Source organism: Juglans microcarpa x Juglans regia, chromosome 4S (genome assembly GCF_004785595.1).
Source record: "Juglans microcarpa x Juglans regia isolate MS1-56 chromosome 4S, Jm3101_v1.0, whole genome shotgun sequence".
Classification (NCBI taxonomy): Eukaryota; Viridiplantae; Streptophyta; class Magnoliopsida; order Fagales; family Juglandaceae; genus Juglans; species Juglans microcarpa x Juglans regia.
Window position 1 is genome coordinate 20,217,003 of NC_054601.1, and position 19,325 is coordinate 20,236,327.

Genomic DNA, 19,325 nt, shown 5'->3' on the forward strand with positions numbered 1-19,325 from the left:
AAAAAAAAGATGTCCAGACCTACGTCCCATCAAAAACTAAAAAAAAGATGAACAAACCTACACGTGAAATGTTACATGTTCAAAAAGAGATAAAATGGACTGCATTTAGATATTAAATTAAATTAAATTTAATTAAATTTTTTATAAATAGTAATAAATTAAAATGATTGAGTGAATTTTGTGAGGTCTATTTGAGAGGAATTTATATGTGTTTAGATCTTAAAATTAGTTTTGTCAGATCCACTGCTCACTTGACATTCCTTCTCACTGTTGGTGCAAAAGACAAAATTTTTTTGTACAAACTGCACTTGCAGCCATGGTGCCAAGTATGCATAAATAATAAACAATATGAGGGCACCAATAGAAAGATGGAAAACCTTGTGTTTGGCAATTAATGTTTGTCAGTTATGGATCCCACTATGAATTCAATTTTGAACTAGATTCCAATTGCATAAACCGTGTGTTTGGATGTTGAGGATAGTTTAAAGATGAACTCATCTCAGATGAGTTTAACATCCAAACGAGTACTGAACTAGACTCCAATTGTATAAACCGTGTGTTTGGATGTTGACGATAGTTTAAAGATGAACTCATCTCAAATGAGTTTAACATCCAAACGAATACTGAATATTGAGATGAGTTGAGTTGAGTTTTGAATATTACTATTTTGTGGGTCGTATTGAGATGAGTTTAATTTTTTTAGGTTAATATGAGTTTTACTTTTTAGGTTAAAATGTATGAAGTAGAGTTGTGTATCCTCAAGTCTAGCAATCATCAAACATGTTGTGCCGTCGTACCCAATGTACCCACTCGATCTTATTGTGCCGTCAAACCCCTCTATGCGGTCATTGTCGTTGTTGGACCATCAGAAGTCTAAACATGCAACCCCCGAACACTGTAGAGACAAGACGAGAGAGAAACAAGATCTGCCAGACATCTCGAACCTGTGGCCACCACAGACAAAACCGACGGGCTTCAACAACCCCTTGAAGGACACCCCGGCGACAACCCTCCTTCCGGTGACCGGGATCCTCATAGAAAACCTTCCTTTAGGCTTCATTGAGGCAAATCTAGTGTGCGATGTAGATTTGGTCCATCACAGACAAGGCCGAGCTCCAGCAACACACTCCGACGACAGATCTAAGAATTTTTTGTGGAGGGGATTTCATTTTGCATAGATCCTTATTCTTCAATCGTATTCCTCTCAATTTCGATGCATAGAAGGCTTCTGCATGTAAATGTTGCATGTTGTTATGCTATTTTCTAGAGTTGTTATGATGGAGGGTGATCTGCTTTCTATTCTTGTATAGAAAGCAAATGGATGATCCTGTGATTTGGGATAAGTGGATCATGATGTATGATGCAAATTCGCCTTAGATGGATGGTGAGAGGTGGAATAAAAAACATTCATTTTTACGAAAGACGAAGGAAATTGTTTTCACATCTCTGAAGGTAGTAAAAGGATGATATGAACCCGTGGGAATGGAATCTCTCGAACCCACAATCAATTTGAAAACTCACCCAAGAAAACTAAAAATCAAATCAATGGATGAAGAATCTAGACATGTTAAGAACTCGCTTCAAGAACTTAAATTATATTAAAATCTAAACCTCTTGAAAAACATGTCTCAAGAACGCAGATTAAAAGGAGGAACGCTACAAAAGTTGTGATTTACCTTTGATAAGTTCAAAACTTTAATCAAGAACAACTGTAGTAAACTCAACTCACAATAAAAATTCAATATTGTCTAGATAGTTTGTGTGGGATGGCTACAAGGTATTTAAATACCTAAATCCCAATTAACCCTAGGCCAAAACAAGACCCATTTTACCCAAAATGCCTCTGGATGAATAGTATTGCGGCAACAGTAACTCTTGAAACCCTAGTTTAACAAAATAAAACACATATGGGCCAAGCATCCTCAAGTCTAATTATTCTAGACTAATTCCTATAACTAATAAAATAAATCATTTAAATTATTTAAACAAATTGAAAGCCTTTAATAACAATAGGCCCAAACAATAATTCTAAGTCATATCTTCTACAGCTTGTATTAAGTAGATCAAAAACTGGTTCTCCTTTTTTCAAGCCCATCATGAGTATTGGGCTCTTGTTAGCTTCATTCCAAGTGGATTGCACCAATCATTGTATTGCTTCCTTGATCTTCTTGACTCTTGATCTTGTAATTGACTCATTTGGAGCTTGCAAATGATCTTTAAGACTAGGCTCACCTTGTTCTCATCATTCCCCATCTTCTCAAAAGGATTCGATCTCGAATCTCCACTTGCATCAAAGGGAAAAAGGTTAGTAACATTGAAAATAGCAGAAACATGATACTTACCTAGAAGATCCACTTGATATGCATTATCATTCATTTGTTCAAGAATTTAGAAAAGTCTATCTAAACTACTTCTGTTATCAACAGGTAAATGCATTAAATCTAAAGGAGTAAATGAATTAAGTCTATAAACAATTTCAAAAGTTGAAAATTTAGTAGTAGCATGAACACTCCAATTATATGTAAACTCAATGAATGACAAATGATACTCCTACAAATGTTTATGCAACACGTCTAAAATCTTCTTTAAACCAAAATGATCATTCCAATTATATGCAAACTCAATGAAAGATAAATGATACTCCTCCAAACGTTCATGCAACAAGTCAATAAATGGCAAATGATACTTCCACAAACGTTTATGCAACATGTCTAAAATCTTTTTTATACCATAATGACCCAACAAACCACATCCATGCACTAGTATCTCACGCATAAGATTAGTAGGCTCACAAAGTTTATTCTCTCTAAACAAATACCAATATAGTCTATAGCACTTACCAAATGATGACTTCTCACACGCTCTATACACACTAGCAAAATTATTATCATTAGCATGCAATTTCTTATCATATTCAAATCTCAATAACTTTGCATTTAAAATGAAGACAATGGCATACCTTCTTGCTAAAGTATCAACCACAAAATTTTTCTTATCATGTGTGTATTTGTTTATATGAGGAAAAGTCTCAATACAGTCCTCCCACTTAGCATGCATTCTAGTCAACAACTTACCTTGTCCCTTTAAGTGTGTCAATGACTCATGTTCTTCAAAAAAAGGTCGGGTTTGAATTATCGTATCTGACACAAAATCAATGTAATGCTTTATATCTCTAGTAGGTGGCAATCCACTAAACACATAGTTAAGAATCGTGACCTCATATCCCTACAACAAAGAAACAACAATACTAGGCAAAGAGTCGTTAAATTCGTTAGTATAAAAGCTTGATTTAACATAAAAAATCACTTTTATTTTTCTGTTTCTCCCTGCAATCTCTCATTCTTTTTCATCTCGTGGCTTCACTATTTTTTCTTGACTTTCAGCCACCTCTCTATTTTCTTTTACTTTATTTTTCTCTTGATGTTTCGCCCAAATTCTCTTTTTTCCTCTCACTCTCTTCTTCCTTTTCAATCTCTTTTTCTCTTTTACTCTCATCTTTTTTTAAACTTTCAGCCTTGCAATTGTTTTTCAATTCATTCTCTCTTTCTCTTAAGGTTTTGGCCTCACCCTCATCTTTTTTCTCTCTCTCTTTTTCGGCCTCACTATATCTTTTTTTTTTTCAATCTCACATTTACTCTTACTTTTTAGCTCAATCTCTTTTTCACTTTTTTTTTTTATCACTCTCACTATCACTCTTTCTTTTTTTATCACTCTCATTTTCACTCTTTCTTTTTTGAGTAACCTCACTTTTCAGTTTTAGTTGGTTCTCATAGACCTGTATTGGAGTTAAAGGAGCAAGTTTGATTGTTTTTCTATCCTTTTCAAAACTGCACATGTTCCTTAACCCATCATGGATCACCTTCCTATCATACTACCACAGCTTCCCCAACAAAATATGGCTAGCATGCATAGACACTACATCACAAACCACCACATCCTAGTATTTCCCAATTGAAAATGAAACTAGCACTTGTTTATTTACCCTAACCTCCCCACAATCACTCAACCACTGCAACTTTTATGGTTTAGAGTGTTTCAAGATAGGTAAACTTAATTTCTTAACTAAAGTAATGCAAGCCAAATTAATACAACTCCTCTAATCGATGATCATACTATATACCTTATTGTTTATATGGCATCTAATATGAAAAATATTCTCTCTCCGTTGTTCTATATCATCCATCCTAATTTGTGTATTGAGAGCACGCTTGGCAGCAAAAGAATCATTATACTCTTCATTCTTATACTCATGTTTAATACTAGGCTCATGCCTCCTCCTATCTCTTCCACCTTCCAGTTTTCTACACACCGCATCTTGTTGATCCATTCTATCCCTCACTTCACCCAACACTAAGTTCAACCGCTCAAACTTTTATTGCATGGCTTGCAATACAAAGGATGAGTTATCTGCCATCCCTTTTGGTGATGAGTCGCTCCTATGAGACATTGTAATGTGCTACACAAAAAGAATATTAGTGGAAAACCTCACACACTTTCTTACGTGTTTACACTCGAATAATGGCACTTCACTCGTGTTTTACTTGTGGCGCCCCCAATCCCCCTTATAAAAATACACAGAGATCGAGACGCCAGGATGGTGACAACACGGTCACACATCCCAACGAAGTGCCAGTGTGTGTAAATGCAACAGTATTCAAATAAAATAACGCAGCGGATAGTCAACTAAGTACCAGAATTTAATTACAATCAAACATCAGTAAAGATTTAAAAAGCAGTTATACAGTCATCCATAAAATAATTTACAATAGTTTTAAAAGCTACAAACGAGTGATCCCAGATCACTCCTCAGGCGGAGCCGTCTCCTCAGGCTCGCCCTCCTCCTCCTCATCAGCATCAAAATCTGCGACACCACAAAATGGTCTCGCAGGTAAGTATAACCCAAACAACAACGTAATACAAAATGCATTAAATGCAACTAACATGCATGCACATGAAAACATGCATTTTTTCACAAACATCATTTTTCCCGAAAATGATAAATTTCCAACACACACCAAAATCTCATTTTGATCCAAATTATCCGTAAAACATTTTCCCAGAAAATGATTTACCCAAAAATCAACTCGCACTATTTTCCCAGAAAATAGTGCATTAATACCAAATGCACCATGCATTATTTCCATATGCACCATGGTCTCCCCTATGGACCATCCGCACGTCCTGGCTTCGCAGCGGTGCTCAGTTCCGCGCCCAGCGCGTACATGGCCAAGCACCCACACTACGCAACAAGCGATGTCCAGTTCCGCGCCCAGCGCGTACGTGGCCAGACATCCTCTAGTCCCCGCCAGCAGAAGGACCACGGAGTCGGCACGAGACCATCTCGTCCGAACCCATTATCGCCCGGCGACAATCCAGGGGACGTTACTCAGTATATTCCGCAACCGAGTAACCAGAGGAGCTCCACCGAGTTAATGCCCCATCTCGGCTTGGGGTCGTGATACACACGCACCAAAAATATTAACACATGAAATCATAGCTTTTCAAAGCACATGAACAAGAATGCAATACACGAAAACCCAGTTTTCTTTTACAAACATGATCATGCATGAAATGATGAAATGCACATGTACCAACACAACATCCAAACCAACAAATACCAATCCAATCAAATCCAACCAAATAACTCCAATCACAAATCTATCCGACCCCCGAACTCCTCGGACTCAGTCCGGCATGCTAAAAACACAGTGAATTGGGTTAGTGCAAAAAATACATTTAAATTACGAAAGTTCTTTGGAGAAATACTTACAGTGCAATATAATAATTTTCCGAGGATCGCGAAGTTGAAAAAGGCGACGTTTGAGCAACACCACAGTGTAAAATACACTGTGGCCGTGGGTCACAAATACCAACTTTTCAACGAGGACAAACGAAGACCTAAGATTGATAGGGTAGGGCCTAGGGAGGTCGGTGAAGCTAGTGGTGGTGGTGGTTTGCCGTGGGTGGCGGCGCAAGGGGTGGTTTTAGGCCAAAAAAGTGCAAATCGGAGATGGACTTGGTGGGGCTTCACCGGTGACGGATCGGAGCTGGGGTTGGGTCCAATGGGTTGCCAAGAGGCCGGGGATGAAGTGGTAGGAAGATGGTGGCCGGAGGTGGCGCGACGGCGGCGCAATGGAGGAAAGTGTGCCGCGGCGTCGTGGGTTTCGTGGGCTTCGTGGAGGCTAACGGCGGCACGAACGGCGGTGATACTGGTGGGGTAGGACGGCCGGCGGCTGGGGAATCTAATGGGCTGGGCGGTGTCGACCACCGCCGGCGGACGGCGGCGCTGGGAGTGGACGAGGGAAACGGGCGGAGCAGAGGAGAGGAGAGGGAGAGATCGCGCGGGAGAGGAAAAAAATAAGGAGAAAAAGAAAAAAGAGGAAAAGAAAAGGAGAGGAAAGAAAAAGAGGGAAAAAGAAATGAGGTCCAATCCTCATAACTTGGGTCACAAAAATGATCCAACGGAAACGATTTTTAAAACCACAAGTTAAATAAAATAATTTAAACGTAATGGTAAAGTCAAATTGAAATAATTAAATCCCACGGTAATTAATTTAAATATTAAAAGTAATTTAAATGCATAATAATAAATAAATATTAAGAAAGCATATAAAAATAATTTCCACCAAATAAGAATCATAGAAATAAACTCACTAAAATCCAACCAATTTTAAAATAAGGGAAATTATTTTAATTACATAAAAATAATTCATTCAGTAAAAATACACTAAAATACGGGGTGTTACATTACTCTTAATTGATTTTTTTCCGATAATAGTCTCACACTCTCTTACATTTTACCTCAATAGTTTTTCCGCTCAAGTTCTTTAAAAACTAGTTGAACTAAATCAAGATAATACAACCTTGTATTATTCGAACTAACAATAAGTTCAAGAAATAAGAACAAGAAACAAGGAAAGAATAAAATGACACGAGACTGAAGGAGTTTATACTAGGAAAAGAGTAATTATAAAATAAAATACCAACTAGAAAGATGTATTCAGCATTTTTAATGATAAAGCTCAATCAACAAATGTCTTTCTTTTTCTTTATTGTAACTATGTAGCAACATTTGAATATGCTACATTTTCTTTTCTTTTATCTAATTAAATCACAAACAACAATATTTAATTGTGAAAATCAAGTAATTGAATTTAAACATACAAGAATTGACAATGAAGTAGAAGAGAATCAATAGAACAACACTCCAAGCAATTGACAAACTTAGAGATGCAAGAAACTCTAGAATTTTGAAACCCTAGGTTATGCAAATTTAAGCCAAACCAAAAACCCTAAGAATTTCAGCAGTCTACTTTTTGTTTTTGTTTTTGTTTTTTTTTTTTTTTTGCAAGCCTAGAATAATGAAGTTCTAGAATTAAATTTAAAAATGCAAGAATTAAAAGATAGAATCAGACCTGATTGGAAACCTTACTCTGAATACCAAATTATATAAACCCGTGGGAATGGAATCTTTTAAACCCACAATCAATTTGAAAACTCACATAAGAAAGTCAAAAATCAAGTCAATGGATTGAGAATCTAGAATCTATTGAGAACTCGCTTCAAGAACCCATATTAAAAGGAGGAACGCCACAAAGATTGTGATTTACTTTTGATAAGTTTAAAATTTCAATCAAGAATAAGATGAGTAAACTCAACTCACAATGAAAATTCAATATTGTCTAAATAGCTTGTGTTGGACGGCTACAAGGTATTTAAATACCTAAACCCCAATTAACCCTAGGCCAAAACAAGGTCCCTTTTACCCAAAATGCCTCTGGATGAATAATGACACAGCTACAGTAACACGACTACAATAACTCTTGAAACCCTAGTTCAATAAAATAAAATATATGTGGGCCAAGCATCCTCAAACTTGATTATTCTAGACTAATTCTTATAACTAATAAAATAAATGATTTAAACAAATTGAAAGCCTTCAATAATAATAGGCCCAAACAATAACTCTAAGTCATGTCTTCCACAGCTTGTATCAAGTGGATGAAAACTGGTTCTCCTTCTTTCAAGCCCATCATGAGTGTTGGGCTCTTGCTAGTTTCATTCCAAGTAGATTGCACCAATCATTGCATTGCTTCCTTGATCTTCTTGGCTCTTGATATTGTAATTGGCTCATCTGAAATTTGCAAAGGATCCTTAAGACTATATCCACTTTAGTTCCCATTAACGGATGTCTAAGTTCATATGCCTATGTGGGACAACAACTTTATGGGTGGCTAAGAGGATAGAGGATTGCTTAGAACTCATCTGTCATGAGGGATTCTTCAGTGAGCTAAGGATGGATAATAACGTTATCATCATTCAACATCATATTAATGTAAGGGGCAGTTTTTTGCAACTTTCAGATTTTTGGAATGGAATGAGGAAATGTTTGTTGGTGATCCCGGAAGGCACAAATGACATCGGATGGAAAAGTTTTTTGCATTCCATTCGAAGCATCACTGGGTCCAAAGCCGTTGTTCTGAAGCATGTAATCAATGAGGAGTTTGTTGATGGAAAGACAGTGGGAAGGCCTCCCTCAATCAAATGTGCGTCATACACCTCGGTGTTGAGATCACCAACAGGTAGTCTGGCAGAGAATAGCTCCATGGCGGAAGGAAAGGGTAAGGTACTTGGAGGAGATAAGGCTGTTAGGTGACATTGAGAGAAGTGGAAGGTAAGCACCATGTGTTGCAGGGTGGAATGGCTGCCTCTGTTGGGGGTTTGAGGGTGAGAGAAGTGGAGGGAATCCTGTGGATTGTAAGAGCTCAATTGATAGGAGTTATGGAGTATGTGAGAAATCCTATGATTAAAATGGATAAGGGGATGGACTTGGTCACTAGTTTGAGGGGTGGGTTGAAAATGGATGAGGGGAGCGGGGGGTAGATCTTATGGGTTTGAAGGCCTCAAGTGCGCTAGCACAGGGCATTTCGACATTTTCATAGATAGAGTCGTTGGATGTCGGCATCACAGTTCACGCCAGTATCACTCAAGACATCGGCAACTTGCTATCTGATTGCCCTCAGTCACCAGTTGCAAATAGGGTTGGTATCTTTTTCTAGGGTTCACTTTCAGTTGAAGATGAGGGTCCTTCCAGGGTTTTGAGTACTTTGAAAGAAGTAGACGAGCCTCTTTTAGAAGATGAAAATGAGATTACAGAAGGTAGTGCTTCCCCTACCTGTTCTTTGCCTCTTGAGGGAGTAGTAGGGTTTACAAAATGGCATAGAAAGGATCATCAGGGTGGAGGGGGGCACCTACAAGCAATATCTTCGTTGATGGAATGGCGACACCTATGCTGGAGGTGAAGGAACCTTTAACGGTGACAACAACATTGGACAACAATAATATAGCTGTTGAGGAGGTTCGGGATTTAAATGCAGTGCAGGATATGACGAGGAGGAAGTTATGGGTTTGTCCTTGGTAGTTTCTCTCCCTCCGATAAACAACATAACGAGTTCATCATCGGATTAGGTTCTGCATAAGGTCAAACAAGATTCAACATATTATGGGGCTTTCATATGGAGGATGTGAAGACCAATTTAAAGCACTACTCACTGTAATTGAGGCGGGCCACTCGTTTGAAACCAAATCAAGTTTTAAGAAAAGTAGGGAGTTAAAGTGTCTTTCTTGGGCAATCAATTAGGGCGCTAAGGGAGGTAATTCAAGTTGAGGGAAGACGAAAGGGAAGGGCTTTATGAAGACGTCCTCGTAGAGGGAGTTTCGGGAGGAGTATTAGTCTTAAGGGAAACAAAGGGTTGGGATGGGGAGGTGTGTTCTATTCCAATTCGAGCTTGGTGTATTTCCGATAGATTTCTAATTTTCACGGGTTTTTTGGATCATTAGGAGCTCTCTAGTATGGGTTAGGTGTTTTCTTGTATATGTCCAATGTACTTGGTTACTCCTATTGATATATAATATTTTTACTTAAATAAAAATTGTATGAACTAGGTTAAGATGAGTTAATTTTTTAATAAAAAGTTGAAAAAGTAGTGGTCCCATCAATTATTGGTTTGAGATGAGTTGAATTTGGTTCAACAACTAAACACAATCTTAATAAACATAAAATAACTAAAAAAAAGTGACAATTTTAGAACTACTAATTTTTTTTTTTTTTTAAAAAAACTTAACCTGACACAAATGAAACATAAAACAATAACTATAGAAAGTAAAATTCAAACATCTATTTAAAGAAAAATGGAGTGTTGGGTGTTTTTTTTTCCCCAAATTTCTTTTATAAATAAATTTGCATTAAACTAAAAATGAGGGGAGGAGCTGAGATATCTCCTAAGTTCCCCCTTGTGGAGGTTTGGGTTGTTTGTAGAGAAAGGCAAAAAAACTTTTGTTTATATAAAGAGAGAGATGGAACCAAGTTTATTGTACATATATAATTAAAAAAAAAAACTTGGCCCCTGTAAAAATTATAATTCCTCTTTATATAGTTGATAAGTTGCTAAAAAATTCAACACAATTAATATACAATATTTATTTTTATAATATACGTATAAAAAATAAAAAGAATGGAACAATCTTTCTTATTTATATATCTTAAAATTAGCCAATGAATTTCAATTGTATTAAATTGTTTTGCTCTGATTATTGCTTAATACAGTCAGATTGAGACATCTTATATCTAAGTTGGTTTTATATTTATGTTTTTTAGACGGATTTGATCAGCTTATATAAATACTTATTTTATATTCTCTTCAATCAAATGTGAATTTTGTTTACATTAACAAATTTTTTATGTAGTTGTAAAGAAAAATAATATAACTACTTTCATCTTAAAACATATAGCATTTTCATCCAAAAGTGTAGGTTATTATTCCCTATTCTTTTAATTCCGTAAGGTGGTCATATGCCTCTCTCAACCCTAAAATCTAGCTCAAGAGGTGATGCTTTCCTTCTACTTATAAACTAACTACCAGCTCATTCCACAACCGATATGGGACAACCCCAACAATCTCTCCCTCACACATCAGGCCCTGAGTTGGAGCACCGACAACCCTTTTCTTCTGCGGATTGCTGCATTGAGACAATTGGTAAACCCGATCTCTAATATTAGTGTTAGATAGTCATGAGTCTCTCTCAACCCCAAAAGTTAGCTCAAGGGTTGAGGTTTTCTCTTAACTTATAAACTGACCACCAGCCCTTTCCACTATCGATGTGGGAGAACCTGCACAAATTCTTGAGTTATACTATTTACAAGCTTATGTGTAATACACCACTTATTACGAAATCCATTATATTTATAAAAAGTAGTAAAGTAAAAGTACTAATAATTTTTTATGTAAGTTAATGTGACATGCTATCACATCAATAATATGATTGATATGTTGATAACAAGGCTTGTAAATAGTTTTATTTTTATTTTCAAACTCAAAATACGATAATCGATTAATAGATTATACGTGTAAACTTCATTTGACCCCTTAAGACAAGAGAAATACTATAGTCACAAAGAGGTTACACAAAAGTAAAATTATAAAGTGATGTGACTTGATGTAGTATATTAGATTGTAAAATTACTTTTATTATAAAGTATATCTAAAACGGATCACATGAAATTATGTCAATTTCTCAGTTTGCTTTTGTGTAATCCATTTGTATCTGTAGTACTACTCTCGAGACAATAAGCTCTAGTTCCATCCACACATAGAGAGAGACTTGGTACTTCAATCTTTTTTCCTTTCAACTCATCTCACTCCCTCCCAGCTGACTCTCCTTTTATCATCTATCCTTATCTGCCCACTTCACTTACTAGTCCCCTCTCCTCTAGCTCTATCATGTGGAGTCAATTCCTCTCTCTCCATGTGAAAGGAAAGTTTGAGAAGAAAGTGTATCTTCTATATTGAATAATTGTGTAAAAAAATATTACATAGACATCTATTTTATATATGTAGAGAATAAAGGTGGGAATAGAGGTCTACAAATATTTAACTAACTACTCTACTATTAACTAATTACACTAATTACGATTTCTACGGTTAATACTCCCCTCAAGATGGAGAGTAAATGTTTATAAGACCCATCTTGTGCAATAAGATAGAAAAGAAATTGTATCCCGAAGGTTTAGCAAGTAGATCTGCAAATTGATAGGCAGATGGAACATGTAGAGTGTGAATGAGCCCACCTTGGAGTTGATCATGAACAAGATGACAGTCAATCTCAATGTACTTTATATTCATGAAAGATGAGATTTTCTGCAATGTGAAGTGCAGCTTTATTATCACAGAAGAGTAATGTAGTTTTTGAGCATGGAGTACAAAGATCTTGAATCAAATGTCGTATCCAAGTTAACTCACAAACAGCAACAACCATGGAAGGTACAATGCTTCAGCAGAGGATCGAGAGATTGTCTAATGTTTCTTAGACTTTCATGAAATAAGAGAATCTCTAAGGAAGATACAGACCCCAATAATAGAGTGGTGAGTGTCAAGGCAAGATGACTAATCAGCATCAACAAAGGCCTTAAGATGAAGGCTAAATGTTCCAAGAAAAAACTAATCTTGTCTAGGAGTGGCTTTTATATACTAAAGAGTAGCATGAAGATGAGGTTCACAAGGAACTTTTAGATACTAAGGGCATGTACAGAAAAATTAAAGCTTGGACGTGTGAGTGTCAAGTATAGAAAATGACCTATTAAGTGTTTGTAGACACATGGATTAGGAAGTAGAGAGCCTTCAGATTTACTAAGTTTTAAGTGTTCTTCCACAGAAAATGAGACAAATTTAGCAACCAAAAAACTAGTATCCTCTAAAATGTTCAATGCATATTTCATTTGATACAAGGAAATACCCTTCGCAGATTGAGCCATTTCTAATTCAAGAAAAAACTTCAAATGGCCAAGATCTTTAAGTTGAAACTCATTATGCAGTAATGTTTTAAAGGCAGAAACATATCTTTCATTTTTTTCTAGCAAACAACTAATTTGTCATCAATATATACTAACAATGTTATGAAAGATTCTCCTTGTAGTATGGTAAAGAGAGAATAATTATATTTTGATTGAACAAAACCATGTTTGATTAGAGAGGAAGAGAGTTTAGAAATCCATTATCTGGAGGCTTGCTTTAAGCCATACAATGATTTTTGCAATTTGCATACCTGAAACTCCCCCTTAGTATCAAATTCGGGAGGCAAAGACATGTATACTTTCTCGGTGAGCTCCCCATGTAAAAAAAAGTTATTAACATCTAGTTGAATTAAACACCACCATGAATAGTAGCTAAGGACAGTAAGCATTGAACTACAACCATTTTAGCAACTGGTGAAAAGGTTTTCAAATAATCTAAACCCTCTTGTTGTGTATACCCTTTAGCAACTAATCGATTTGTATCTTTCAATGGCCCCATCAAATTTGTACTTAATACACTATACCCATTTACATCCTATGATAGTCTTACCACCAAACAGATCAATTAACACCCAAGTGTTATTTTTCTTTAAGGCTGTTATTTTAGCTGCCATAGCCTCACGCCAATGAGGGAATTTGATGGCTTGATGGAAGAACTTAGGTTCAAAATGAGTAGAAATTGCTATTTTTTTTTTTAGTAAATGGAGGACAATTTAGAATAAGAAAGATGATGAGAAATATCATAAGGTTTACCTAGACCATTGCTATGAGAAGACTGTATAGGCATATGAATAGAAGAAGAGACCAAATGATAGTGATAGTCATGCAAGTAACTAGAAATTTTCGAAGACGAGACGATTTTCTGATTGTAGGTATTATGTCAGGATAAGATTGCAAATTACTAGAAAGTTGAATATCTATAAGATGGAGTTATGTTTTTGGAAAGGTGTCGGTAGGTGAAGTGGCAGATGAAGATAACTCATTTAGGCCGTGATCAAGAATAATATGGGGAGAAACAACATTGCAAAATTTGGTAGAATAAGAGGATTGATGATTTGAAAATGAATAAAATGGAAAAATATGTTCCTAGTAATGAACATCACAAGAAATGAAGCTAGCAAAAGTATCTAAGCTACGTTTGGGTAGTGAGATAATCTCAGATGATCTGTGAATAGTAGTGAAAAAATTGTGAAAAAATAATAATAAAATATTGCATGGTAGTGGAGTGATCATAGCCTAAACACAGACTAAATCAAGAGGTTTATAACATTTGACTCCGAAAGGATAACCAATAAAAACACAATGTCTAGCTCGAGGATCAAATTTGGAACGATGAGAAGTCAATATTGATGCAAAATAGAGACAACCCAACACACGTGCATGGTTGTAAGAAGGTGTTTGATTGAAGAGTAGTTCATAAGGCGTTTACTATTTAATAGAGAGAAGAAGATTCGTTAATAAGGTAGGCAACTATTAATACACAGTCACACCAATAGGATAGAGATAAATTGGATTGAAATCTAAAAGCACGAGCAATGTTAAGCAAGTGTTGGTGTTTACGTTCAATAATAGAGTTCTATTAAGGGGTTTCTACACAGCTAGTTTGGTGAATAACCCCTTTGGATGCATAAGATTCAGTTATGGTAAACTCAAGACCATTATCAGTACAAAAGATTTTGTTTTTAGTACTGAACTGAGTTTCTAGCATGTTAAAAAAGGACTGAATTAGAGAACTGAATTAGAGAACGAGTGTTGGACTTAGATTTCATGAGAAATATGTAAGAAGCCCCAATGAGTAATCATCAACAAATGTTAGAAAGTATCGATACCCTTTAGCTCTTGGACATGAAAATATTCCCCAAATGTTTGAATGAACCAACTCATGAAAAGGAGATGCTGAAATGATAGAACTAGGTGGAAATGGTAATCATTTTTGTTCGGTAAGAGGACACAAAGTGCATAGTTGAGTTTTATTACATGTAAAAGAAATATTAGGTACAACTGAAATATTTTGTAAGAAAGCTAGGTTCTGAAAAGCAAGATGTCCTAAATGAAAATGCCACAGTTCAACAACATTATTGATAACAAGAAAAATGAGAAGAAGAGTTTATTATGGGAAAAACTGTAGCATATGTTCTATGGAGAGGATCTAGTTTTGCAATGACTTGTTGTAGTATGTAGAGGCCATCTTGTTTCTTAGCTATGCCAATCGTCTTCCAACAAGTTAGGTCCTAAATATAACAAAAGTCATAGAAAAATAGAAATAGGTAAGGAAGATTAGAGGTGAGCTTACTCACAAAAGTGAGATTAAATATGAAATTTGGAACATAAAGAACATCATGAAGGACATGTGATTGAGTAAGATGTATGGTACCTTTGTGTGAGATCGAAACACTCGTGCCATTCGACAAATAAACATAAGTATTTGTGACTGAAATAATAGTAGAAAAATATGAACTAGAAGAAACATTATGATCTGTAGTCCCGGTATCAAGAATCCAGGAACTAGAGATTAAAGATTGTAGAGAAACAAATAGAACATTAGAAAGTTACCTGAAAGACTTTGAGAAGAAGAAATGTTAGAAATTATAGTGGCTGCTTGGGGTATGGAAATAGGTGGATCGAGAATTGATTTGGACTTAAGAAGAGCAAGGAGTTGAGTGCATTGCTCAAATGTGAATAGCAATTGAGGCATGGTTTCATATGGAGATCGATCGGCAATTGGAGAAAACATCTTATTGGCAACTGCAATCTTCTGCTTGGTATGAAAACCAAAAGGAAAGCCGTGTAGTTTGTAGCATTTGTCAACATGTCCAAGAACCACAATGAGAGCAAAGAGGCCTGTCCTTTGTGTAGGGCTTGGTAGAATGAGGTACATCAACCTTTGCTAAGAGAGCAGTAGGACTAACAGAAGAAAAATTAGAAGATCCTATCTCTCTTTGACTCTATTCTTGCACCATAAGAGAAAAACCTTGTTGATAGTTGGCAGTAGATCCATCAATAGGATTTGACCACGAGCATGAGAAAAACTTTCATTTAAGCCACAAAAAATTGAAGAACACATTGTTGTGGTTGATAAGAGGTCAAGGTGCTTAATGATCGACATGCACACTCCATTTGAAAAAAATGGCTTTCACCAAAAAAAAAATAATAATAATAATAAAATAAAATTTACGCGGGTCACAAATTTTTACCATTCATTTAAAAAGAGTACGCATGACTTTCACAGTTTAAGATTATATAGAGTAATTAATATTAGATACAATCTTAGGGTGTGCAAGCTACACACACTCAATTTAAAAAATGTGTAGTCCACTATTAAAAAAAAAAATTATGTGGGTCCTAGATTTACTTATTTTTAAAAAAAGAATGTGTAAGACTTACATATTTTAATACTGCAAATAACATTTTTTTCAAAATATAATTTATAATATGGTATTGATTAACCAAATACATACGTCGTAGCCTGGAGTGACTGTTGCTGACCCATCAGGCACCTTCACATATTTATGTTCCAAAATTGCAAGGGGCCAAGTTTAAGTTGCAAATTTTATGGTCCACTAACTTGAGTCACATGGGACGTTTTAGATGTACAAATCTACACGTGAAATGTTATATGTCTAAAGAAAGATATAAAAAGATTTAATGAACATAAAATAACTAAAAAAAGGTGACAATTTTACAACTACTAAAAATTAAGAAAAAAACACAACCTAACATGACACAAATGAAACAAAAAACAACATAAACCATTCTAAAAATTGAAAAATATAAAACTAAAAAGCCAACTACTTAAGAAAAATATCAAAATTGTTAAACAATAACTATAGAAAGTAAAACTCAAACATCTATTTAAAGAAAAATGGAGGGTTGGATGCTTTTTTTTCCCTAATTTGTTTTAAAAACAGAGATAAAGAAAGAAGAGATGGATGCTCCAAACAAATACATCGTTACAATACTTGCAATAGTTTAAAAAAAAATAAAAAATGAGAGGAGGAGCTGAGATAGCTATTCCCGCCCGCCGCAGGCGGGCGGGTGAAGGTTTGGGTTGTTTTCTAGAGAGAGGCAAAAGAGTTTTTGTAGAGAGAGAGAGAACCAATTTTTTATTTTTTTCTGTCATGAACCAAGTTTATTGGACATATATAATTAAAAAAAAAAAAGCTTGCCCCTGTCAAAATTATAATTCCTCTTTATATAGTTGATAAGTTGCTAAAACATTCAACACAATTACTATAAAATTTTTATTTTATAATTTACGTATAAAAAAAAAAGAATGGAACAGTCTTCCTTATTTACATATCTTAAAATTAGCAAATGAATTTCAATTCTATGAAATTGTTTTGATTTGATTATTGGTTAATACACTCAGATTGAGACATCTTAAATGTGAGTTGGTTTTATATTTAAAGGTTCATATTTGATCGGTGTATATGAATACATATTTTATATTTTCTTTAATTAAATGTGAGTTTTGTTTACATTAACAAAGTTGTTATGTAGTTGTAAAGAAAAATAATATAACTACTTTCATCTCAAAAAATATAGCATTTTCATCCAAAAATGTAGGTTATACTATTTACAAGCCTATGTGTAACACACCACTTACTACGAGATCCGTTGTATTTATAAAAAGTAGTAAAGTAAAAGTACTAATATTGTTTTATGTAAGTTAATATGATATACTTTCACATCAATAATATGTTTAATATGTTGATAAAGATGCTTCTAAATAGATTTATTTTTATTTTGAAACTCAAGATACAATAATCCATCAGTAGATTATACATGTCAACGCCATTTGACTCTCGAGACGAGAAATATTATAACTACAAAGAGATTATATAAAAATATACTCACAAAATGACATGATATGATGTGGTATATCAAATTATAAAATTATTTTTATCGTAAAATAGATCTAAAATAGATCGCATAAAACCACGTCATCGATTTATTTTTATGTAATTCATTTATATATTTATCTATGTAACACTACTCTCGAGGCAATAAGCTCTGGTTCCATCCAGAGAGAGAGAGAGAGAGAGAGAGAGAATTGGTACTTCAATCTTTTTTTCCCTTTCAACTCATCTCATCCAGTACCAGCTTACTCTCATTTCTTCATCTACCCTCATCTGTCCACTTCACTTACTGGTCCCATCTCCTCTGGTCGGAGTCAATTCCTCCTCCACCCCATGTTATAGTCCCTCAATTTTTTTTCTTTATTTATATTATGTTTTATTTTTTGTCCTTATGCTTCTATTTCTTGTTTTGTTTTAGACTTTTTCATGTATTTTAGTATTTTTAAATTTTATTGTATTTGTTTATGCTTCTAATATAGTAGCATGTAACTAGATTCTAATAAAATATTTCATTTGTATTTGAATGGCTGGTTGTGTTTTCTATTTATAACTTATTCATGAGTGAATGATTAGATGATGGCTATATGATTGAACAATCGTTTTATTGTTTTCAATTGATTTTTATTAAACTCTAATATGAAGTTCTCAATGATGGTATATCTAGAATAGCCTAAAGGGCCTATTGCATATTTTTATTTTCTTTGAATCTTTATTTTTAGTTTTTAGTTTTGCATAACATATGAAATATTTTTAGTTATATTATTTGTTTTTTCTTATCTAAAGTCTTTTTTCTTTTTCTTTTTTGTAATGTTTATAGTAAACTTGAAACTTGAAAGTCTAAAAAAATGATTTGTTATATGTAAATCTTGTTTAAAAATTGGCTAAGTATGAAGAACAAAAATCGAAATCAATTCATCTCCAACTTTGATCCGATAAATTAGAATTGGAATCGGATTCCCTAAATACTGACTCCGATTTAGTCGGTGTTCAATCCTACCAAACTGGAGTGGAACTAGAGATTTGACTTTGGAGCCTAAAATGAATACCATGGTGATTATAAGTGTATATGTGGACCCATATGGAATAGTATGCATTTTGTTCGAAAAATATATCAAGAAAAGAAGTGAAAAATACATATAATATTATGTGTGACAATTAGCGTTCGCAAGTCATGTTTATATCGTGTCAAGTCATGAGTATTAAATTATATGGATCAATTCAAACACGATTCGGTTAGTTAAACATATCAGATCCTAAAATCCTAACACAACATATATGAATAACAGGTAATACGATCCACTTAATGCTTTAAGTAGTTAATTTTTACTGAATTGATTGGATATGATCCACTAATCTATTTCAATCCATTTGATTTGTTTCATATAAATAAATTGAGCTGATGCAATTAAACCGAATGAGCTCTTTAAGAATTTTTAGGAGGTTAGGGGTAGGGATGTCAATATGTGATACAACCCGTGAACCCAACATGAACAAAACACGAAATTAGTGGATTTGAGTTTGATGTTAACGGGTTCGGGTCAAAACGGGTTGACCAGACTCGATTTATAAACAGGTCAACGTGCTTTATACGAAATCAACCCATTTTGACATATTTA

General features: G+C 34.7%; 1 long non-coding RNA gene across 1 annotated transcript; it reads left to right on the forward strand.

Moving 5' to 3' along the window:
- Positions 1-2,180: 2,180 nt before the first annotated feature.
- LOC121262483 lies at positions 2,181-14,514 on the forward strand. Its single transcript, XR_005940108.1, has 3 exons — positions 2,181-2,304; positions 10,368-10,373; positions 14,505-14,514. It is a non-coding gene; the product is annotated as an uncharacterized LOC121262483 (long non-coding RNA).
- The last annotated feature ends 4,811 nt before the right edge of the window (positions 14,515-19,325 follow it).